General features: G+C 44.2%; 1 protein-coding gene across 6 annotated transcripts in view; it reads right to left on the reverse strand.

Moving 5' to 3' along the window:
- Positions 1–26,416, reverse strand: part of SMG7 (SMG7 nonsense mediated mRNA decay factor) — a 1,316,737-nt gene that overhangs the window by 1,289,398 nt on the left and 923 nt on the right. The window lies entirely within an intron of this gene.

Here is a 26,416-nt window from a genome sequence, read left to right on the forward strand (position 1 = left end):
GCCCTTTGTATTCTGTAAAGAATGTTAGTGCAGGTTATAAGATATAGGCACCAATAGGGAAAAACTTCAGTTAAGACCAGAATACACCAAGCGACGCTTAAGAACGTGGGACTGGATTTTAACAATAGAACAATTCCATGGTTATACCTCCTTGACCCACCTTAGGTCCGAGCATGAGAAACAGAGTCCTGGCTCTGTTTTTAATCCATCTACCCAAGTTGTTCTGGCAGAAACGACTTCTGGAGGTTTCAGTGGAACTTAAACTGGCAAAAGAAGTGCTTTTCAGATATAAGACTATTGATGGGATCGAGACTAAAAAAAATAAAAATATATAATAATAAAAAGGTAGATTTTGTGCAGAAGATGAAAACAATTAGGCACCTCGTGGTGGAGTGCCCGTCTCTTAAACTTCCGACAGAAATATCTTGGTTATTTTTCTTGCTGTTGGGACTCAATCGACAAGATCTACTTTTGGAATAGGTGTCTTGAGGTCGAATAACCTCAGATCTAATCAGTATTTGGTTTTCTTAGGGTGCTGGATCTGTGATAAGATAAAGGTGTATTGGGAACTTGGATACATTTAAATGTTCAACTGGGTCAGTAATTTAGCTTTGGTTTAATAGTCAAATTGATTATGAATTTGGGGGGACGGCGAGTTAAAGGAAATATTGGTCTTGTTTTAAGTGCCAAATTGAAACAATTTTGAATGATTAAGAAACGTGTAATCAAGTGTGTTTAATCTGTTTAACTCATTAAAAACATGTTTTTAATTATATGATTTGAGATTGTAATGTATTGCTGCCGTTCCATGAACTTGTTGTATGAAGTGTATGAGCATATTATTAAAAGGTTGTCAGCCGCATAACAAAAAAAAACAAACTAAAAAAAAAAAACGTTCAGGGTGGCACTCTGAGGGTACTAAAAAGCAGCCTTTCCCAGTTTGCCACATGGGCTACAAAAAAGTAGCAGAGGACGCCACAAAAGAAAAAAGTTACAACAAAAAAAAGGGGGACACTTTGTTGCAAGCTACTATCCATGCATTAAAACATTAAGAAAAAATAAATTAAAAAAAAAAAACACCCTCAATTCTCATTCTCCACATACACACAGCACACCAACTTTTACAAGCCAAGTCAATTATCAGTAGCCAGTGGCAAGTGAACTAGAGTCCTGGTTTAAGGGGCACACAAAGTGGACCAAGTGAACTCTGAATTCCACCCTTACACTCAAGAGCCGGCTCAAGGGGCAATCAAGTGTTGTGGTCCCATACAGGCACCACAAATAAAAGGGCACTGCCAGCTCATGCCACTGTACATTGTGTAAGCTGGTGGCTCCCTTTACACAACAATGTAAATTGTCAGTCAATGGCTTTCTATTTCTATTTTAGCGCCCTTAAGCCGTAGGGTACCCGATGCGCTCTACAAGTTAAATAACATTAGGAAATGGCAGAGGCGCAGCGCAATTTTTGAATAGACGCTGGTGCAGCAACTATGTCACTCACTAATAGAAAGTCGTTGACTGTCAAAAGGGCGCCGCCAGCTCACACAATGTAGTGTCATGATGACTTTGCGGGCGTTGCCCGCTCGCAAAGGGCACTGGTACACCTGGAGCCAGCATTGCTTACACTGATGAAGGGCTCCAATTACAATTATTTGTGCCACACAAAATTGAGTTGGGGGTTTACAGAAGAACACTGGCAAAAAAAAAGGGTTACACATTGCCTGGTACATGTGCTTCATTTACAGGCTAAGGTGAGGTGATGTTGACGCCTTTTTTTTTCTTTTTAAACCTTTAATTTCAGCAAACACAAATCATGTAATACAAACATACATATGGCCTCTGAGTCAATATGGCAACACTTCTGCATTCATGCGTTGTTCGCCCGCCTCTTTCCCACCGGCCACCACAATACAGTGTATGCTTAGTCTTTGGCCAGGAATGATCTAAATTTGCACCAAATATCTCTGGGGCAGGATGTCTGCCGCTGCATTAATACATATGCATCTTCACATTCATAAACCCATGTCAGCTCCCCAAGCCATTCGCCTACATTCGGAGGATGAGGTTGATGTTTCCATCTCACTAGGATACACCTCTTCGCAACCATGCACCCCACATTTAGTAAGGATCCCAGCCGCTTTTCCAGTAAATCTTGCCATAATCAAAATAATGCACTCATCAGGAGACCTATTCTCGTGCCTCCCAATCACCTCAGATTATATATCAATTTTTTTTTTAAAGTCTTCCAAAAGCACGAGTAATATTATAATATATACATTATAAGATTCGCTCCCAATAGAGTAACATAACGTGTGTAATAAATATGCAAGTTCAATGCACTATAACAGAACGCACTTAGCTGCAAGAGTAGCACTGTAAAAAGGGGAGGGGGGGCTCCCTCATATCTGTGATAAAATTAATCCATAAATACAGGAGCACAGGTAAGTATAACCAAACGTTGTGGTAGAATGAAACCCGTTAACTAGGCTTAAAAGCTTGCTTTTGCTTTAAATGTGCGTTGGCATTTTAGGCGCCGCAAAGGAAGCTATGGCTGGCGATTAAGTACAGCATCTGCAATCCCAGGCCAGCGCCGTCAAAAGAACACAGTGGTTATTTTTTGAGGTCACAGATTAGAGCTCACAGGTTTCGCCAACAAATAAGTAATATATGACCATTTTATAAGAAATACAATTTTCTAATGGAGACAAAAGGAATGACAGCAGTTTCAAATTGCCCCGTAGGACATCTGCCCTGGGAAACAGGTTAGAGTGCTCCAGATATGCAACAATTGTATGGTAGTAGGTCTGTGGTTCAAGGCTCTGAGGGTGTCATGGTGGAGGGCCATTCTCATGGAAATCAGGATGAGGCAACCAAGGCAGTTTGATAAAGTTCCGCTGGTCATCTCAAATGTGTCAATGTGTTGTGGGAATTGGGGGTGGACTGTGACATCACAGGGTATAAAATGAGGGCAGTGTGGGACGGTCCGTGGACCCAATCATTGATCGCAATGTATGCTTTTTCTGTAAGGGTTCCAAGTGCAAACTCCAAATGGATTTGTGTGGGGAGATTTTTCTCATGAAGCATGATTATGAATAAATAATTGCTTGTATTGTATAAAAGCTCCAATGTAAGGGTCATTTCTTTGACAGAGCCTTTCCATGCAGTTCTGTTCCGCAATCGGTTTGAATTTGCTGTTCCAGCTGCGTCTAGGGCCTTCAATAAAACTGAATTACTTATTGCACCAGCATACACTCCTTTTATGGACTACTTTTATCATTTTTTTTGGTCGGGTTTTACGTGGCGACCCGCAATAAATTTGAGGCCCCATCCCTGCTACTCGACCGAGGCGTGGGTAGTCCAGCTGTACTCCGGGAAGAGTGAAGTACAGCGTCCACTGGCCAGAACAAAGAGCTAGAGCAAAAAGGTCAGCGGACGCCACTTACCAAAGGTCTGGCGCTGCAGGCCTTTAAAGGGAGACTCGGAGGGCGAGAGAAGTGAAGAATCTCCTAAAAGGATACGCAAGTGTACCTGTACATGATAAGCGCTAGGGACAGGGGGGACTCTTTATGGTATAGGACGCACCCTCATTAGTGGTGAAGAAGGCAATTGACTGTAGTAGTATTGGCTATTATGTTTGCCATTCCGATATGGAGCAGGTGGATGGTGGCACATCTGCGCTAGAGCAGAGGGTTGCATAGTAAGTGGCGGACCTTGTTATACAAAAGTTGCGGGTAGTGCAGGCAAGGGTATAGTTGTGTCATTTTATTCTCTTGGAGGAACAATTATTTTGGGGATACATGCACACATGTGTTGTGCGAGTAGTGGCAGTTTTTTAGTCTTGTGGAAAGTGATCGTAGTTTTCATTTTATGAGCCTTTGGAAAAAAACAGAAGCGCCAGTGCCAAAATAACTTGTAAATAGCGCAAAGCCAGATAGCGCGAGTAACGACGGATACAGTTGTGCAAGGAGGAGGCGTAATCGCTTTTTCTAACGTATTAAGGTGGTGCTAAGGTGGTGGGCCTCTGCAGCAGGCCATTGTGTGCAAGGTGTGAAAGTGAGAGGCCTGTGGAGAAGGCCAGAGCGAGTGAAACTAGGGCAATCCAGCAAAAGTGGCAAGTATAAAAATTGAGCGAGTGGGACTGTTTGCCAAGAGAGTGAGAGTTTAAAGGTTTAAAATAAGGGGAGGGGAAGGAAAGAAGAATACTTTTAAATAGAAAAGGAATAAGGCAGCGATCCCGTCATCCCATTGGATGGATGCTCCGTTTAATCACATGTGTATGAAATTGCCCAAATACCTTGACAAAATAGCAAAGTATCATTTTGAGTGGGTGCACAACACAGTGGGAAAGAATGGCCCAGAGAGGGGACGTTCAATGAAGACATTATAGAAAGTCCCTATTTGGCAGCTACATACGAAGGAGCAAAACCTAAGAGAAAGGACATTGTGGGGCTTTGGAAATTGTACGAAGAAAATGAGGAGCAGGGAAGTGCATCGCCCCCACCCTATACGATAGACCCGTTATCAAAACCAGCTGCAGGGTATGCCAATCCCAAATGAGTGCCTCAAGACAAGGAAGAAACACAAAAAGAAAGAAGAGGGTGACAAGCATTATCGACAAGGATATGAGAAAATATTTAAATTACATAAAGAGCAGCACGCAGCAGCAACTTGTGTTCAAGGAGGCCGAATAACAAATGTAAAGGGAAATGGAGGAGAAAGGAAAAGAACACAAGAAGGGAGCTAATGAGCAGGGGTGGACAGCAAGATGAATAAACTTTAAAATAGTGGGGACAGGACTCTGGCCATAGTGGAACTGATACGGCAGATAAGGGCATGCCATATCGGACTGGGAAGACAGCGATCATCGCAATGACGACAGAGGCACACAGTCCGATAGATAGGAGAAGGGAAAGGAGAAGAGATGCGAGAGAAGAAGTGCAGGAAAGAGAAGAATCACTGGGGGACAGGCAAGGTTCATTACATACCACGGCAAACAATGGACAGGGACAATTCAGTCATTAATGAAGTTTATCTTCATTAATGGCGGGAATCGAGTATGTGAATTTATGTTTGTGAAAAAGACAGCAGGAATCCCATTGGCCGTAGGAGACCTAAAACATTTATTGCCAGTATTGATCAGAGAGAGAAGTGACAAAATATGGCAACAGGCTGGATACTCTGGGGTAAATTTAAGCTTCAACATGCACGATGGAGCACCCTTCAACAACTATTGAGCACATGTTTAGAAGGCTCTAATAGAGCTGTATCCAAACACGTCAGACATGGGATCTATATCAGCTCGCAAAACGAAGCCTGGTGAGGATCTGTGGATTACATAGGATCCATATAAGAAATGTGGGTGCAGGAAAATAAAACAGCCATGGGACTAGAAAATACCTTTGTTCTAGCACATTCTAGTGAGTGTGCTCCCCGCATATCTCTTTAGAAAAGATAGTGGGAATCGAGGCAAAGGGGTGACCCGAGGTACTGGCTACAACACAAAGAGACAGTCGATAAACAAAAGCGGAAAACAAATTGGTTTTGGCTGTACTCACAGGGCAAGTTGTTGTTCCACAAGTTCAACAAGAGGAGTGGGGGGGGCTTCCAGTGGTCACAGTAATGCAGCCAGGAGGTTACACTCCGGTGCCACTCAACCAGCAATGGGGAACAGTACAGATGCACCAGAAACCCACATTCATAAATGTGCAGCAGCCAGGGGTTATGGGTACATGGGACAGTATCAGATTGGAAAATGATACTACGCAAGTGGAAGGGGAATGGGATACAGGGGAAACGACTCAAGAACATGCCCACTAACTGCACAGCAGGCAGTAAAGCCACAACAGACATATGCGGCAGACTCAACAGGTGCAGGTCATGCAACAGCATTTACAGATACAGCCTGCACAAACACAGGTATTGCTACCCAGAGACAAGTGCAGGTACAAAGTGGAGAAATGGAAGAACTCAATGTACAGTAACGTACTCCAGGCACCAGAACAGAGACAAATCCCAGAAGGGGTAACAATATTGGGACAGAATACCGTGCTCCAATACAGTGACAATGGTGGGTGGAAACCCGTTTAGGTCATCCAAACACGTTTTCGCAACAGGGGTGCGAGTGTGTCCGGTTCTAGCAGTAACTGAGGCCCCGGAGGAGAAACCAGAGGTAGCAGTTCAGATAGGACAGAGGGGACACTGGAGCAACTACATCATGCATCAAGGAAGAAGGATTTCCATTATCTAATAAAGGTTTGGACACAAAGCTTTTTGAGGACAATTTTGAAAGCTCCCTCTGACAAAAGATTTACCCTCGACAAGAGGGACACAGCGTATTGTAGCACCTTTGCTGTATTCAAAGACGCTCCTATCTACATTCTAGGGAGGGACCTACTCAGCAAAGTGAATGCCACAATTTCATTTTCGGATAAACGTATGGTGTGCACCACACCCGGGATGCGTCCGGCTCGGGTGGCAGTACTGATTCAGGCCTAGGATGCACACAGCACAATAAGAGGGATACCCACGCACATAGAGATGTTTGTATATGGTGTACACGTGCTGTTGGGATGGTTGCCAGGGATTGAAGGGAAGGTGGTCCAGCTGTCCAACAAATTTCTATTCAGCCATCAGTGTCCCTCCACAGTTAGCTCGAACACTTTTCTGTATTTGGAGAAACTAGTGGTACGAAAAGGACATAGAAGTTGCCACTGATGAGAACATGGAATGGCACTCATTATTCTACATTGATCCCACACTGTCAGGAGTAGGTAGCACAGTGTTTGCAACAAAAGACAAAGTAGTGTTCGAACTGAGCCTACCATGCCCATACACATAGGTATCTCACTGTCTTTACGTATAGCGGGACTCAGTTCGAACATACTAGAATGTCTTAGGGGTAGGGCCTAGATCTTCTGAATGATACAAATGGATTTTAGCAATTTGCAGGTTGCTGGCATAGTAATACAGTATGTTGATGACTTATTGGTGTGCAGCAAGACAGAAGAGGAGTGCAGAGGGGACTTAGCGACAGTACTGACTTTGCTAGCAGACACAAAGATACAAAGTGGGCAGAGAGACGTTATAATACTGTCAAAAAGAGCTGGTGTACTTGGATCAGATTGTGTCAGCAGACGGGAAAGAAAATAGAGGCCATACACAAGCCTCCACGACCAAAAACAGTGAAAGATGCAGCAGTTTTTGGGCTTCGGCAACTGTTTCAGAGCATGGGCCTTCAAATCCTCCACATACACTAGGCCATTGTTGCAAGCCCTAAAGGAAGCACACAAAAACAAAAACACATAAAATTAACAGCCGAGATGGGCGAAAGCTTTGATGAGCTAACACACAAGTTAGCAACTCCCAATTACAAAGAAGAGTTTCATCCGTTTTAACATTCAGATTGAAAGTGACGCCAGCAGTACTAACTGAGAAAAAAAAAAAAAAAAGGGACAGGGACACAAGCCACCTGCATATTACAGTGGGTCACTGGATGCCGTTATGCAGGGACATTTCCCATGTGAGCAGGCACTTGCTGCTGCTGCATTCACCATTGGGAAGGCTTCTACAATAACCATGGGGTGTCCAGAAGTTGTGCATGTCGAACATGCCATACTGGAGAAAACAAAATAGACACCGACAACTCGGGGGTCGTCAGGATACGAGGTAATACTAACGAACCCAGCAATAGAAGTGGTGAGGTGCAGGACAATAAAACCAGCAGAGTTCATTGCAGAGAAAGTAGAAGGGTATTATGTACATGACTATAGCATACATGTAGCATTAGCCAGTCCGATAGCACAGCGAGTAGAGCGCTCGCTTTGACATCTGTGCAGAGCCTGCTGACACAGGTTCGAATCCCGGCAGGGCCAAACTCAGCCTTTCATCCTTCCGAGGTCGATAAATGAGCACCACACACCGTGGGTAATAAGCAGCGCTCAGATACCAGAGAGTTTGTAGCACTATATAAATGCTAAATTATTATTAAAATCGACAGGAGCAAAGGCAGTTAAGGAAGAAGTAATAGAGGGTGCATGATTTTCATTGACGCGAGTTCCAGCATTGACCAGACCACAAGGCAAAGGCATTCAGGGTGCACAGTGGTGGGGTATGGGCAAGGAGTACACAAAGGGGAGGAGTCCGTAGTGTATTCGCAGGCACGACTGCCAAATCGTTACAAGTGGCAGATTGAAGCACTGAAAATATCAGAAGGCCCAGCAGTGAACATATTCTCCGATTCAGCCTATGTTACCTCTACAGTGCACTTTGGACTAGCAAGGTTGGACACGAGAGGGTTCAAAAGTAGTGTTAGGATTAGGGGTTGGCAGGGACGAAAGCGGCACCAGAAACTGAATAGATAGGCAAAAACTACATTTTCCAGTAGCACCAGGGGGATTGGTAGTCCTCAGCCGTGCGCGTGTGTGGCCAGCTGATTTTGATGAGTAACTGTTTATTAAAAGGACACACGACGCACGGCAGGTGTGGCTTATTTTGGATTTGCGCAGAGCATGTCGGATGGAACGCATGGAAGTAGCGGAGGCGGCGGCGGGAAGCAAATGCTGAATCCAGAGAGGACACGGCTGCAGCTGCGACGTGCTTCCTCATACAGCATCCGAGAGGGCTTCCGAGCCTCCCGGACTTAAGATAAGTGCAAATGTATACTTTCTAAAGGCATGGACATGTTTAACTCTTTACAGCATTTCTTTCACGCTCACGAACATTTGGTATTGGCTGTGGGCGGGTCTGGGTGCGGAGAAGGCTGCATCATACTCCGTGGGGCTCCGCTAAGGTACTGGGGTGCACGAGCATAATCCAGTGTTGCATATGGATACATTTAAGTGATATTCAATGGTATGAAATGCGCTTCTGAGGGCATTTAGACATAAGGTCCCTCTCATCGGGTATTTGGTGGTTAAATGCTGACAGGAAGAGTTTACTTTATCAAAAGACTGGCATGCAGGGGGAATGAACAAAAGAAGTATGTCTCCCTGTGTATATGTTCTTTCATTTTAACCGTTATCAGTGTTGCTACCTGTTAGCCCAAGTGGGCCATGTGTTATGTCATTCATAATGTGAGCTCTCCCAATCGTATGTGCCATACTGCTTGCTTTGTGTAATGTTTATGTCAACGTGTGATTATGGTACATGTATCAAGATGTGCTATAGAGGTTTCAAGGTGTGCATAGAGTGTATGTCAGAGTCACGGGCAAGACCTGTTTAGACGATTACTAGGTTTTAGGCAGTGTAGGGTTCTTTCCCTGTTACGTCTCCAGTCCTATCCACACTAGGTTTTCCTTCACCCTCTATCCGGTTTCCCTAAAATTCCCCACCCTGTCCACAACCTCTTCCCAACCCTCTTAAGCCATACCCCCTCGCTGGCTGCCATGTGGTGTCCTGTTCACTCTACCAGGTACCTGTGCCAACCACAGTGGGAGGATCAACCACATTCGGCTTCTGTGGTTCGGGGGTGTGTCGACCTCTCTTCCCCTTTTGTTGTGTATATTGACAAGAAGTGATGGCACTCCAGTTCAGCATGCAGCATTACTGAGGTGAACGGGTAGCGAAGTTACCACTCAAAGTAGAATTAGCATTAATAAAGTGCAAAGACCATTCAGGAAAGCAATATTGTATCTCACTAGGAAACGAAAGGGCAGACAAAGCAGGGGGGAGGAAAAGAAACACAGCAGCATATATGCCAGAGGGATCACATGTGCGGTTCCCTGGCGAGGAAGAAAAAATATCCCTAATAACAGAACTGAAAGTGAGCAGAGAAAGATGCATTACCCAAAGGTTTCAATGCAATCCCAATATTGATTTGCCGGGAAAGCAACAGATGCTCTTTTTCAGCATGTTCTCCGTCCACCAATTGATTTGGCGACATAACACAGGAAAGGCTGTCATGCCAAAGAAATTGTTACAGTTGACATTGAACAGCTTCACTAGCCTACCCATGTATCGAAAGAGCATGTGGCTGCAGGGATAAGTGAAGACTGGTTTGTGCCAAATCTGTATGAATGCGTGTCTGAATATGCAAGTAACTGCATGACCTGCCAGAAGTTTGCCAGGTCACACAGACTTGTACAGAGAACATTGCCGCAACCGGAAGGCTTCTCGGCACTTGCAGATCGAATACATTGATATGCAAGAGAAGTGCATGCTTGTAGTCGTGTGTCCATTCTCACGTTGGCTACAGGCAGGTCCCTGTGCCCACAATGATGCCCGCTCTGTGGCTAAATGTCTGGTGAGGAAGGTGTTCCCAAGGTGGGGGATTCCAGATGAAATTCGCTATGATAATGGTCAGCACTTTGCCAACAATTTGATAGAGGCAGTAACAACCCTCCTGGGGACAAGCATAAATTATGTACGGTTTACCATCCTCAAGACAACTGTTTGGTAGAGAAGATGAATGAACTGCCAAAAATGCGATTGGCTAAGCTTCTACAAACGCTTGAAAAATCATGGGTGCACGGCTTGCCTCTTGCTTGGTTTGCACTAAGCAATATGCCTGTGGGAGATTGTTACCGGGCAGGGAATGCATGCGCCAATACTGCAGTCGCGTACAAACTGACACCCCCTCCCCCCGCTTCCTCTGCGATTGTTGGGGGTGGGAGGGCGAGAGAAATTTGACACATATCAAAATAACTTACCAAGTCCCTACACTAGATCTCCTTGCAGAGGAGGCCTAAAAACCAATTTGGACAATCGGGTGACCCAAGCTAACGTTTCCCACCAGCAACACCTTTTTCAGGGTGACCATGTCCCTGTTCAGAACCATGTAAGGAAGTGGAAAGAGGAGCGCTTCACTGGGCCACATACCGTCATCTATTCAACACCAACCACAGCGCGGATGGGTCCACATGACATGGCCGACGTTTGCAAAGACAAGAGCACCATCTCCCAAAGCACAACATAATAAGGAGTAGAACGGGACCTTTTCATTTTCTAACAGTCCTTAGACTTATAGAAAGCCAGCAAAAGAGTGTCAAAGAAGGTTATAATGCAAAATGTGAGACATAGAAAAAGACTTTCAGAAGAGCAATGATGTTAATATGTTTTAGTATTGTGTTCATTCTTTTGTTTAAAAAAAAGAGAAAAACAAACAATTGAATGCAAAAAGAAAAATGGGAAAGAGAAATGTGATGAACAGGGAAGGCTTTCCCCATGGCACGGAGGAACAGCATAATTAATACAGGCAATGGGCCTCATTACAAGTTTGCCGGTCGGGTAACAACAGTACCAGTAAGCTTGCCAGCACTGTTGTTAGCGGACCGGCAAACTATGAATTCTGCTCGCAGGTGCCTTCTCGTCTGCCAGGTCTGACCTGCAACCCACAACCAGAATCAACACTTGCTTGAAACCAACTCCATCCTCGGCAAAAGACAATCTGGATTCTGCAAAGGCCATGGCACAGAACCTGTCGTGCAAGACCTTAAAAATCAAACAACAGTCATCATGACAAAGGTAAGCCAGCTATCCTCTCGGCTGCGTTTGATCTTGTAGATCACAAGATACTCACTTCTCACCTCATTCTCACCTCATTCAAGCTGCTCAATTCTCTAAAGAAGCCTCCTCCTGGATCACATCATTCCTCGAAGGCAGAGCCATGAAGGTCTTCTCCAATCAGGCAAGTGCAGCCCCCGCCACCATTCACTGCGGAGTCCCACAGGGCTCCTGCACAGTGCCCACCCTATACAACCTGTTTACAAAGACTTTCTTTGACAAACTGGACGCCCTTGGCATAGCTTATACAAAATATGCCGACGATACCCAGGTACTCCTACCTCGCTCAGGATCCTATGATCAATACGCTGCAACCCTCCATCTAATCTACGCCACCACCCAAGCCTGAATGGCGACTAAAGGTTTTTGTCTCAATGGAGATAAGACAGATTATACTCCAAAAGCCACACTCTCCAGACTTGGCAATCAATATGAAAATGTCACCATTGACAACTCCATCATCCCGGTCTCCTCCTCTGTTAAGACCGTAGGGGTCTGCTTAGACTCGACCCTATCCATAAGGCTGCAGGTTAGTGCCTTTGCCGCTGCCTCCGCGCACACCACCAAGCTCATAAACGCTGTGAAACCATTCTTATCCAAATCCAACTGTCTCTCTAGCTAGAGCCACCATTGGAGCCAAACTAGATTGTTGCAATGCCCTCCTGGCAGGCACCTCAGCAATAAACATTAACAGACTCCAAATCATACAAAATAACGCTCTTAGAGCAGCATTAAGTATCCCCAAAAGAGATCATATAGCGCAAGCCAGGCGAGCAGCTCACTGGCTTCCCGTAGTGGAACGAATTACGTTCAAGACGCTTACTCTCACACACAGCTGCTTAACTCTCACATATTCCCCCCCCACCTATCTGACACCATCCACAGGTACCTCCACACGCCCCTAAGAACAGGCTACTCCAATAAACTTATCATCTCCCCTCCCATCAAAAGGACCAAAGCAGGTGGGATTGGTTTTCCTCACATAGCACCTAAACTCTGAAATGTCCTACCCAACACTCTCAGAGCTGAAACCTCACTCCCAGCATGTCGGAAAAAGCTAAACACTGCTCTCTTCAACTGAGTCCTTCCGCCCCCCCCCCCAAAAAAACAATATTGCTCTGCGCTTGCACTGTAAATTATAAATGTATATATGCTTCCTACTATGTATGTGAAATCTGTCCTATGTAACTAAGTATGCTTTCATTTAACAGTGTCACGATGCCTCCGGGCTGCTGTGCGCTATAAAAATGTTAATTATAAATAAACTCCAAGGACTAGCTCTTGAATTACAACTTGCTTGAGGTATGCAGTGAGGAATAAAGATATGTAACTTGGAAGGCCTATATGTCCCAACTGAAGTCTGTTAGATAGCACTCCATTGATCTTTGATGGTGTTTATTTCCCAAAAAAGCCTCAATCGGATATTATGCAAGAAGATGTGTCTTAATCTAAGTAAAATAATGGTGCTAAAATATTATTATAAGGCAACTTGAATGTAGTGTCAGATCATCCATAATTAGAAAGCTGCCAAATCAAACTCACAAATTCTGCAAAATGATGCAACCCGATATCTTTATTAATATCCTAAAAGCGTTTCACCAGGAGTGAAGTAGGTCAGCCCATTTGCATGCTCACAAATCTTACCTGCAGACTGATTTCTTCTAGGCCTCACCCCGTAGCACAATGCCGGACTAAATCTGAGATTCAGGGAATTGCAGTCTCATGCCCAAGAGACCCTAGTAATGAGAGGTTGTCTCAATGTATCTCTGCTAAAAGACCGTGAAATACCAAAGCATGTGGAGGGAAAAATACAGGAATTATTCAATAATACCTTGATCTCCTCTCGACTAGAGTTAGTGTGGGACTATTAAGGAAACTATGCAAGGTGTGCCGATTAGTTACTCAGAACACTAAAATAAGGAGCAAGAAAAGAAAGCATGCATTTGAAGCAGAGGTTAAACGAACAGCGAAGAGAATTGGAGCAGGATGACAAATCAAATAAATCACGAAGGCCCTTATTCAGAGTGTTTCCCAATGGGGTTTTACAATTATAAAACGCTCCTGTGAATTAGGCCCTTTATGTTATTGAATGCACAAGCGGAATGGGAAGTGTTAACTGGCAGCCGGAATTTTGGGAACAGGAGGACAAGGCAGGGAAACTGTTGGCATGGAAGGTAAAAGAAGCAAAGGAAAAGGACTGTCCTCTGGCAGTTATGAGTACACTAGTAATAACTAACTAAGGGAAGGACACACAAGTTCCACGAGGAGCTGCGCTCCGACAGACTGCATCCAATAGTGCGGGGCCTGGATACCTTTTTCCAAAGTTTGTGCGCCCAGACAGATACAGGTTAGAAGGCACCATGAGGTGGATTCTGTAGGGCAGATGAAACTTGGGCAAATCTCCAGGAGAATATGCACTCACTTTGAAGTTCTACCAAACCATTTTAATGATTGTACAGTGGGATTTTATGAGAGCTGATGCGCAAGGCCCTTGTCACCCTCACCCTTAAACCAAACAGGGACCAGACTCAATGCACTACCTAGTGACCAATCTCCCTGTCGAAGGGGGATATAAAGATAATGAAAAACACATTTGCAATAAGGCTGGAGGTAATCACAGGGAAGACAATGAACCCATGCAAAGCAGGATAATTGAAAGGGTGCCAGTGCACACGTAATAAGATAGATTGATATTTTTGCAGGCCTCAAAATGTTCACTCGCCACTGGCCGGCGATAATCGACTCCAGACAAGGAGGAAATGGTGTGCGGCGTTAATGTGGAGAACTGGGGGTGGAAGGGCTGAGTCACTGGTTAGGGATGGCTCGTAGCTTTCAACAAGAAATTGTTACTCCCTGTTGCGTCATGCTCACCTACCAATGAAAGGATGCTGTATTTTGGGAATTGGACAGCCCTTAGGTTACCCAGACTTGTGTTAAAGGTTATTTTTTTTCAGAACTGGGCCATAATTTGGGATAGAGATGGACTTAAACAGTTAGGCAGATGCCTGGTGAAGACTGTCAATAAACTGATGACATTTCAGTAACAACCAGGTGTGTGTGTGTGTGAGACGGAACAGACTAAATAAACCTCACTCTCTAGGGAAAGTTAAACACTGTTAAAAAGGGTCTTCTTCACGAGATCCTTAATGTTTTGCAGAACCTGCCAGTCCAACTCAGATGGATTACAAAAAAAGGTTGTCACCGACTAAGGTGCGAAATAGGATTTGATGGAGGTCCTGGTGGGCAGAAGGGCGTGTAGAAGCTTGGGGGTTTGCAGATGAATGGTGAGCTGATTCTGTTTGCAAACTTACTAAAATTGCTATGGACTAAAAAATTAGCTAAGGACTACCAAGGCAGGAAGGAAGGTATAGGATGCTGAAGAGAAGAATGGAGAGAATCACGGATATGCAGTCAAGCGATATCCAGTGCTAGCTCTGGTAGGGGAAGTTGCTCAAGACTAGCCCTACCAAGGTGGAAATCCTGCTGAGATTACTGCAGTGTGGTTTAACTGCCAGAGATGGAGGAAGGTGATTAAGAGTAATGTCAACATAGGGTCGGGGGTGAACAGCGTATACCTGCAAGCCAGACTCAAGCTGAAACTTACCCAACAGACAATACCTTTAGACTTAGTCGACGCCGTCAAAAAGAAGAAGAAAAAAAAAAAAAAAAAAAAAAAAAACACTATATATATATATATCTATATCTATATATAAAAAAAAATTGGCCTCTTTCGATCAGGAATCCACAGTGGAACTTGGGGGTGTATTTGGTTTGGTTCATGTGGCTTAGCCCATTCTCTTGGTCGCCTCCCTTATTATTTTAGTGCTGCCTTTATATTGTGTGCACTTTGCACTTTTCATTGGCTTACTTTGACACTTTTTGCCGGCTCACCCCGCATTTCTTTCTTGGCTCCAGTGCAGGTAGATTTCCGCCCCCCCATTACAATATGGCTGCCATTGAATCCGTGCCTCCATGCACCCTTTGTTCCATTGATACAGTGAAAGGACTACATGATTTTATAACTATGCTTTGGTCCATTTTTCCTTTATGTGACCAAGCGCTCAGTTGAGCGTGAAACGTGTTGTCTGCAGGTCGTGCCTATGGGCGTCCTGCCTCTATTTCTGCTGCTTTCCCAGCCGTGTTTTTACACACTTTTGTGTTTGTTTCATTAAACTTTTTTATGGCCTTCCTCGTTTTGAGCTGCGCCTTTGTTTGGATTTTGCCATATGATCTGCGGAGAGTGCGGTCTTCCCTCTCTCCTGAATATATATATATATATATATATATATATATATATATATGTTCTGGAAGTAAGTTTACTAGATAGTGACACGTTATGAGGATTTTCTCATCTCAACCCATGGGTACACTTATAACCATGGTATGGGAAATAGTTTGGGGGCAAGTTGTTGGGTGGGATGGATCTGGAGTTCAGCAATACGTAGAACATCAGGGGCTACTGTACTTCATGATTTCTCTGGAATGCCTCCAAGTTGCTGCCAGGCATTGTGGCTTCAATTGTGTTGGGTGGTAGTAAAGAAATAAACACTGACTCCCTTCATCTCCATCAAAAGAACCCCATGTTGACAAATTATAAGGTTGACGTGTCAGTTTAAAAATGTGTTACATTGACAGTGAAAAACCACAAGGTTAAAAGATTGCCATTTTTAAATATGGTGGGATTCAAGCCCACTCCCACCACATGTAACCCTTCCAAATGTTGTCCTGTGCAACTAAAAAAGGAATTTAAAAAATAACCCACACGGGAAAAGCAGAATTACTAAAGTAATTTCAGTGTTACCCTACAACGCAGGTTGCCTTTTCTAATGGACTTCAACCTCTACATAGCTCCCTTTCGTGCATATTTACATCAATCCCCATTTCACATCGTTCAGACAGATCTGCGGGTGAACTTTTACACCGTCTACATTTTGACCCTGCGTATCCTTGGCAGGTTTACTTTCTGACTCCATACTAGACGGGCAACATCACAAGACAGACCACGCCCCACATTTCACCCTCCAACGTACACAGCAGAATCTGCCACCTTTGGTACAAGGACTTGATAACTGATCTGGTCTCTATATATTGGTCAGACATCCATGTATGGGAATAATTGTGCAAGGAAATATGAAGATAGACACAGGTAGTATTGCTCAGTGGCAATGTGCTCGCCTTGGAAGCAAAACAATTCAGAGCAACACGGGTTCGAATCCTGGGTCCACGCAGAAACCTCTCGGTATTAAGTGCATTATGTGGGCAGCATTTAATACGTTTTACCCACCGGCAACCCTGTTACCATTCCTCCCACCTCTTGTCTTTTTTCCTCCATCTATTTATAGGCCTGTAGACCTACTATTTTCTGGTTCCCGTCTTAATGCAGTGACCAATATCTCCACCTGGTTGGAAATTCACAACAGTGATTTACTATAGCCAACCCGTCTATTTTTATAAATGGATAATCTATTTTACTTAGCAAACTACATAGTCTAGTACTTATCTGGTTTGTTTTTAAATATTGCTTAGGATACATGGTATCTAGAGCTATACCTGTGAGACCAGCTCCTCCATATCTTTATTTCATGTTCCTGCGTATGCATTCTGGTTTACACTCTCGGTTGGCTTCAATAAAATGTCATTCAGAAAGAAAAGAATTGGTACGTAAATGAAGTAGAAAACACAAGGTTTAAAAAAAGTACAAGAAAAGAAATAAAATAAAAAAAGCAGTCAAAATCATAACAAAAACATCAGGCTCAAACCAGTCAACGAGTACAGAGGAGTAGCACTACAAGACATTACCAATTGCATCCAAGAAAGTGAAAACAATTGTTCGACTTTATGCTTCTTCTCAATCTCACAAGACAACATCCATGAAGTTCAAAGAGGAAGAGAACAGGAGCAAATGAAACTATTCATGAAATACATGGTCAGAAATGAAGTCGGACAACCAAAGACTTTAAAGAGAGCCAGGGAAGATGCTGAGCAATCTATGTGATCTGACCAGTCATATGCAGAAGTAGGAAGATTGATGTGCTGCGCTGGACTAACCACGCATGGGAAGACAGCACCAGCCACACTAAAACAACAATGTTTTTCTTTACAAGTTAAGATATGCTTTATGATACGATACATAACAGGGTGGTGTGCATTACGGAACAAACGGAGGGCGTCTGCTGACATGATAATACCATGAGGATGGATGCAGGGTACTTTATTACATTAACGTCAGCCGCCAAAGAGCGCAATAATGGACCATAAATGATCCTTTATTTGCTGGGAAAAGTAAAGTCAGGATAACATTAAAACATTCCCCTTGTACAAAACATTGAATTGTATCCTTTAAAATACCTCGGCAACTTATGCACTCTTCAAAAATGGGGCCAGTTCAAATCGAGTCATGTCCAACTAAGCCCTCCATTCTTCCAGAGTTGAGGAATTGTGTCACATTAAATTAGGTTTATACAACGGGTTTCTCCAAGAAACAGTCCCAACTGACCACTGGAACTGTACCCCCCCCCCCACTAACTTGGTAAATATCACAAAGGAAAGAGTATCAATCCCATCACATACACAATGTCTCCTCATGCTCTCATGCTCCTAAAAAAACAAAGTGCTGGAAAAAAACAAAATGGGCTAACTCAAGTTGTATGTAGTGCAAAACAATCTATACCATAATATAAAAACACTTGTATACCCAAATGTTAAAAAAAAAAAAAAAAAAAAGTAGGATGCAAGACCATACAATTTCGTAATCCTACTGTGATAATTGCTTAAATGACAAAAAAAGAAAAAACACATTTCCCAATTCTTGGAACTATACAGTTGTGTACATATAGATCTATCTGTATCCTATGTCGCCCTACATGTTTCTGTCCCTTATCGCCCAACTATGCCAGACATTCCTAACTTCTATTCTAATCTAGAAAAGGAGACACACTTGTTGAGGCCTTTCAGTAAAGACACTGACAAGAATGCCTTATTGCACTATATGAGCCATCATGTGAAGCACATAAAAAATAAAAGGCAGCTTACCTTTTGGTCAGTTTCTTAGACTGAACCGTTACAGCAGCACCAAAGAGTCATATGTAGCAGAACCTGAAAGTTGTCCAATAAGCTCAATTGCTCCTGGCTATCCTCCCAAGTTAGTGAGAAGATATGCAAAGCTGGCTAATAATATTATGAATAATAAGGCATCGCTGGTGCATACCCCATAAGAACGAAACTGGTGGGGCACTGGCATTTGTCAATAACTTTACTAACTTATCATATAAAAAGCAAGTCTATTATCATGAGAAATTAAAAGAGGTTTTCTAAAACCAGACCACTCTCCATTGTGGCACATAAGAGAAGTACGGAAATCAAGAATATAATCATTAGGAATGATGTAACCAATAGAACTTAGAGTAGAGAGACCACATTGTGGGGCATGAATCCAGTCGAAGGTCACTATGCCAGAGTATCCAGCATTGAACAGGAGCTGCCACTGGGGAACGAGGAGCTAGTGCATTGTGTTCCGCAAATCTAACTTCCACATAAGTTGCAAACATTTGTTTTTTTTGACCCCTTATGGGCTATCGGAATTAGGATTGGCTGACCAGGAGCAAAAAGCCGCTCCTGGTATCAGGCATCACCCTTTAGGTAGGAGGTATTTCTGGGGGAACGAGGAGCTGGCACATAGTGTGGGGGGATGAAAACTACATATTCCTCATTGTATTTTATGCACTACACTTTAAATGTAGGTGTGTCTTTTGTACACATTACCAAAGCTACACACAGTTAATACCAAATAACTATGTGTGTATGGCACCACTTGCCTGGGGAGTCACAAGTAGCTCCTGGTTGCAAGCTATCCAGGGTCCCCCTTAGCTATAACCAAGAGCAAAATAGCTTCCAGCAATTTTGAACCCTACCCTTATGCTTTTAATGTCATATAGAGGCGCCCTAATGTTTATTAGTAGATTGTCCCAAACAGAGTTAAATTCACATAGGTGTTTTTGTTCAGCATCAGTTGGCCTGGGGAGAAAAAGTAGCTCCCTATAGCGGTTGTCATCAAGCTAACCAGGCTCTTCTGGGCTACAAGCAGGAGCGAAATAGCTCTCGGCTCCCCTCAATTTCGAACCCTGTCACTACATAGGCAAAACAAAACTAAGTGTAAGACCACGTTCATTGAGCATCGAAGTTGCATTACAAAAATTAAAAAAAAACAAGCTCCCCTAGTGAAACCTTACATTGAGTTTCCTCGTACTTTTGCAGATAGGGGATTCTTAAGAAAAACAGGTTGAAGTCAGAAAGTCATAAATCAAAGGTTGTTAAATCTTGAACAAAAGCAAATTTTTAGAACCGGCAGTGACATTTGGTGCCTTAATGGAAGTGTTCAGTGGTATAATGTGGCATTGAACTGATCTCCTTAGGACTATGATGCCTAACAGGTGTGGTAAAACTGTTCTAAAGGAAAAGTTGATTTTAGTAGTTACACTAAATCGTGCTAATGCGCCCAATATTCCAATGTCAATCAAAAGAAAAAAATCCACAATCCTCTTTATGGTTCACACAGTGTTTTTATGTTATTAAGTGCCCTTTTGTGATGACACGTGTTTCGACGGATTGACTGTCTTTTTTAAATCAGGGCCGGTCCTTTTTAGTACGCCAATATTCTTAACACACCATATTCTGCAGTAGCTGAAGCTGCAGCAGAATAGCAAGATATAAGGCATTACAGTATTCAACATTGCTGATAATCAGGGAGGATATCACTGGAGCATGGAATTTCAGGGGGGTTGGGGGGGATGCATGGGAGTACTTTCCGTAGGGTCCACAGCTTAAAAAGTGCACTTTCTGGGAGACTAGAGAAACCTGATTGGCCATAGATAGAGAGGCCGAGATTTTGATGCCCAAGTCCTTCACCGAAGAAACCGGAAGGGAAATGGACCAAGACGCTCGGGCCAGAAATCAGGAGTGCAGAACAATGATGGCAGCACAGTTCCTACCACCAACCCCTCTGTTTTCTCCTTGTTCAGTTTAAGCCAATTCAAGGCCATCCAATCACAAACTGCTTTTAAGCAGTTCGTCAGCCGCCTGCAGTCTCCGTTTGAGTCAAAGCCAGCAGCACAATAATTTGCGATGAAGGAATAAACACAAGAAGCCATATGCATGAATTAGGCCCAGAAGAGGTTGAATGTATAGAATGAATAGAGTAGGAGACAATGAGGAGCCCTGGGGAACTCCACACAGCAGAGGAATCGAGTGAGAGCAGAAAGGGGGGGGGGGGTAGAGACACAGATTGAGAACACCCCACCAAGAAGGACGAGAACCAAACAAGAACTTGACCAGAGAGGCCTGCCGAGGAGAGCCGGGCAATCAGGGTAGAGTGGTCAACGGTGTCAAACGCTGCTAAGAGATCAATCAAAATCAGGGCTCCCACCCCACCTGTGGGCAAGAATCCTTTAGCACTCCTGGTAGCCAATAAATGCTATCCATTCACTGTACAGTATGTCTGCTTAGTCCATATTTACAGCTCACTGGTGACAACGTCACCAGGGGCTATATATGGGCAGTATTTTCCCTCTTGAAAAAGGTATAACAGAAAAGCTGCAAGCCACACAATTCGGATAAATGGTCAGACAAGTAAATGGAGAGTTACTTCCCAACCTATGGAATGAGCACCAGAACAAGAAAACCCCCACTAATAGTCAGATCTATGTAGTTACCTCTTACCAGAAACAAACTTCTCTTTACTATCTACCGTTACCTTGTTGCGACACAGCAACGAAGCAGTCAGTACAACATATCAAATTCCAGCCAGTGTCACTTTGTCATTGGGTCTCTCTGTCACTCAAACCCTCACCAGTTTTCTACTGCCACAGCACTGTCCCCCTAAAGCGAGCAATGTGTCACAACAGTCAAACATCCATTTGAATTTAGTGTCACAGCACAGGCCCAGAAGTCAAACCTCCTCACACCCCGCTCTCGGGGGAAAAACAAGCAACACTAATAGTTTGTAGCTGGGCCAAATTCAGCAAGTGGATAGAATATAAGCGGTTCCTCTACTGTATTGTAGAGGTGCAAAATATACAGCAGATGGAAAAAAAAAAAAAAAAAAAAAAAAAAAAATAGGAGACATGTCTCCTAAGTCAACCATGGGATAACTGAAGCACTTAATCTTGACGCTGTATGATTACACAGTGACAAAAACGTATTACAAAACACTCCAGACATGTCACAGCTACCCCATCGCCTGTGCATCTTCTCTATTAACGCACCTAACTTAGCCTGGAAGATTTTTACACAAGCATAGCGACAGGTTACATGGCAGACTATCGCACACAAAAATCAGACACCATATACAAGTAGCATCACCTACTAATTATCCACCTGCGTCAGGTACGGTTCAATGGGGAACCATTGAGCAGACAAAGCAATATAAAGCACACAAAAGGCAGCTTTGCGCCATTTTCCTATAACATAACAAATGCCATCCTTGACAGCAAGGGCTGCATGGACAACCCTATTTAGAGATATAGTCTAAGAATTCACAAACCACTGGCCCAATACAGACTTATCACAACCTTGGATCAGTTTAGTTGCAGCACTATACTGTTTGCTTGCAATGTTTTGCAGCCAAATAGGATTGGACTTGACTGCAGTGTCAAGCCCACAGTTGAAAGAGGCTTCTACCTTGGGGGGCGAGGGGGTCTGTAAAAAAGGTGATGACTGGTCTTCACAAGGCAAAATGGGGTCCTCTTCTCAAAGAGGAAAGGGAGGTCACTACCAATACCTGGAAACGCTAACCTCAGTCCACTGATACACCCTATATGCAGGCTAGGTGGTACCAAAATCCCTGGTAATGCCAGCCCACGTCCCCAAGATGGTTCTATGCTGTGCGACACTGAAAACTTCAAGAAGGGAAATCATATTCCGAATTGCGATCAATTCTAATCCCACTCTCCTGGCTTCTGGACACCCTAGCTCCATCACCCAAGGCTTGCAACAGAGTCTACTTGAACAGTGACCTCAAACCACAACAGTTCATTACGGCTACTGCCACAGCTGCAAGACAACCTTCTCAATCTCCAAAAAATCTGCTACCACCTCACCCACCACTAGTCAAAACACTAATCACTACTCTTGTGCTCAGCAAACGATTACTGCTCAAGCTTACTCCTTGGTCTCCCCCTCTACTGCGTCTCTCCCCTTTAAATTCCTGAACACCCTATACAACTTACCTTGATCACCCACCACCTCCACCATGCTGGGTCGCTCTCAATGCTCCCATTAAATGTCTACTTCCCTTTCACAAATCCATTCACTGGGGGTCATTCCGAGTAGGGCGGTAAGGGTTAACGGTCACCGTTAACGAGACCGGTGCCGTAAAACCCTTACCGCCCTATTGCGAGTTCCCTTTGCGGGTTGGTACTTAACGCCTGCTTTTTGCAGGTGTTAAAAAAAACCAACCCGCAAAGGGACCTAGGAGCTAATTACGGCACCGTAATTTACGGTGCCGTAATTAGCGCCTTCCCCATTCCCATTGAGCCCTATGGGGAGGGCCCTTGGTGAATGGGGAATTACCGACCCCGCCAACCTTGGAATGGTGCGGTAATTCTGCCATTCACCATGGCGGAGTCGGAAAAATAACGGCGTCAACCAAGGCGCTAATAGCGCCTTGGTTAACGCCAGGGTCGGAATGAGGCCCACTGTCTTGCCTACACTACATTGCCAAATGCATCTTCCTATACTTTCTCTTGGACTTTCTATTCCAACTCCCTCCTTACTGTTTCTCTGACCCACTCCCTGCACCTACTCCACTGAAATGCCCTCAGCAGGACAAAAAACACATCCTTTTGATAGAATGGTTCAAGCTCCGATACCAGCTCCATTGTTTCACCAGCGAGGAGGGCTTCTCCCGAATCTCCAACCCACTTGGATCCTCCAGTTGTAAATAGCAATATTTTACCATCTGCCATGGCACTAGGGCCGGTGGGTATGCTACATTTATGCCTGCTCCAAGGCTATGGCCGAGGTTTACATCCCACCCCCTCATCAAATGGTTACTCAACCTTGTGTAAAGTCACCCTACGCAGAGACATGCCTCGCTCTCCTTTGTGGTTTCTTTGGCCTCATTTCTGTTCAAAATAACACCTGAATAGTAAATAAACACAAACAATCATGCTCCATCCTACTAGATCTTCATCTGGTTGAAAACACAACACTTAAATGTAACTCAAAAGGGCTAGAGAAATTGGGTGATGGTTGGCAAGAAGATCAACAGCCAACCATAGATTATTCCGGGGTAGGCACACAAGAACGTATTACTAAAGGCTGTGTCAAACACGTCACTCTTTCAATAACAATGAATCAAAAGTAAGGAACTAGAAAAGGAATGCAAGGGTTCACACAGCATAAGTACATTTCATCCTGAACGTCTGCCATTTATTTATTGGATATTCATATGGCGCTTATACAGCAAGACAGTATCAATGCGCCACAAGGCAAAAAGGGAAGGGAGCAAATCAACACTGAAAAAAAGAACTAAACAGCAGAGAGGGAGAGACTGTTCCAAAGGAGGGAGCCAGCTGAGGAGAGGAATCTGCCCCCAGCTCTCTGCTTGGAGAAGCATTTGATCAGCAAAGAGAAGATTGAAGAGATCTGGAACAAGAGTATTTAGTAAGACAAAGCTGCAGGTAGTATGTTCCCAAGCCCCAGACAGCCTAGATGATGCAAAGGGTCTTGAATTTGATCCTTGCAGCAGCCGGGAGCCAATGGAGAAATATTAGGGCTGGAGAGAGACGATGCCTGGGCTTGAGGCCAAGGATAAGTCTTGCAACCCTACTGTGGATTAGTTGGACAGGGCGGAAGGAAGAAAGAGTCAGCTAGAAAAGAGGATGTTGCAGTAATCCAGTCTGGGGAGGAGCAGGGCTGTAGAAACATCGTCTGGGGGAAGATGGGCAATGGGAGAATGCCTCTAAGGAGGTAAAGTTTGAGATGGGCTTTCTTGGCAAGGTCCAAGATGTGAGGAATGAAGGAAGAGAGGGGAGTCGAAGATGAACCCAAGGTTTCTGGCGTCAGTGGGAGGAGAGGGAGGCAAGCCCATAGGGGGGCAGCCGGAGTGCAGGCGGGAAACGGGATTGGACAGGTGTCCCGATAGAAAGAATCTCGTTCTTACTGGCATTAAGACAGATCATTGGAGGCACACCAAGATTCAATAGCAGACAAGGATGATAGAAGAGGGGAGCTTGAAGAAGAGTTGTGGGTCATCTGCAGAACACTGAAAATGGCGGAGAGAAGGCAGAGATTAGGTGTGCAAGGTAGATGTTGAAGAGCCAAGGCGAGGGGATGGAACCCGGGGGGTGGGGGGACACCATATGTAGAGAGTGGTGGTGGATAAGGAGCCCAGGAGCACTTGGAAGGGTGATCAGTGATGGGAGGTCAACCAATCAAGTGCCCAGTCTGAGATACTGAGGGTATCACGGAGCCACTTTGTGAGAATAGAGTGGTTGACCGTGTCAAAGGCGGAGGAGATGTCAAGGAGAATGAGAACATCAGGAAAGTTAGAGTCAAGATTTGCAAGCAGTTATTCAAGTGATCAGGAGAGCAGTTTCTGTGCCTCTGGATGCTCAGAATCCTGATGATCATATAAACAACCAGCAAGCTCAGTGTTGGGTCAGTTGGGGATCAACTTCTCCATGGGTTTCTCAAGGAAGGGTGTAGTAGGTACCAACTTCTCCAGGAAGGGCGTCGTAGAGATAGGGTGGTAGTTGGGCAGACATGAGGGGGTCAGCCGAAGGCTTTTTTAGGAGGGGGTGCACAAGAGAGTGCGAGGGAAAAAGCCAGAGGCTAAGGAGTGGTTGCAGAAGTCAGCAAGGAGTCGGGAGCAAGAGAAGAGAAGTTGTCCTTGATGGTTCTGGAGGAGCAGGGCGAAACCTGTTTGGATGAGACCTTCATAGAGCAGACTACTCTAGAGACCTCAGCCATTGTGATGGCTTAGAAGGCGGGGGAAGTAGGTGGGGGTGGAAGAGAGGCTAAGTGAGGCAGGGGGGTGAGTGGAGAAAGGGGAATTAGAGTTAGTGAAGAGACTATGGTACACAGTTGACAAAAGCATACTGAAACCTTGGCTATGAAATTACTAGGCAGTGATCATCTCAAAAAAGAAACTGTACAGAGCTCTGAATGATTAATCAGTTTCCATAAAGCTGTGTCTTTAAATAACATGCATTATGTTTTGAGCTATGTCTCAAATCATAAAGATCACTGGAAAACCCGGTAGAACTGTAGGGCATTCGGCCAGGAACTTGACAAGCCATGGAGTAGAGCAAATAATAAAGTGCCTGGACTTCACGGTTTTCTTATTGAAGGACGTATAGGTGCACCATAGGGGCAGAATTAAACCTTACCAGGCAGCTGCTGACTTTAATCGGAGACAAAGGGAACATTAAAACTAGTATTGGCCAAGGCCCACTGCATCACGGTAGATCAGCTGCATCTGAAGTGTGCACAATCCTGCTTTAGTGATATACATGGGCGATAGTGAGGACAAAAAGCAAGTTGAGCCTGTGCTACCCTTATATGCTGGAGCACAAATAGAAACACAAACTTTTAATCTATTGATGCAAGCGCACATGTTTAGTAAGTCGCAACAGCAAAAAAAAGACGACCAGTCAATTCTAATTTCAAAAAGATTTCCGATTATACTATACACACAGCTGAAGTAGAGTGCTTCCCGCGGTGACAGACAAGGGTTGGCGTTGGGACACGTGCTGGAGAAGCAGACCAGAATGAAAAGTGACAGCCACTCCAACACCTTCAATTATAATGTGAAACAAACAGGAAACAGATCAGTCCTATGAATACACATCCAAATTGCGACCATGGACTAAAGAGGCAAACCAAGCACATGATTTAAGGCTGATCGGAATACTGTGGA

The sequence above is a fragment of the Ambystoma mexicanum genome, chromosome 1q, assembly GCF_040938575.1.
Source record: "Ambystoma mexicanum isolate Mex_15411 chromosome 1q, UKY_AmexF1_1, whole genome shotgun sequence".
Lineage (NCBI taxonomy): Eukaryota > Metazoa > Chordata > Amphibia > Caudata > Ambystomatidae > Ambystoma > Ambystoma mexicanum.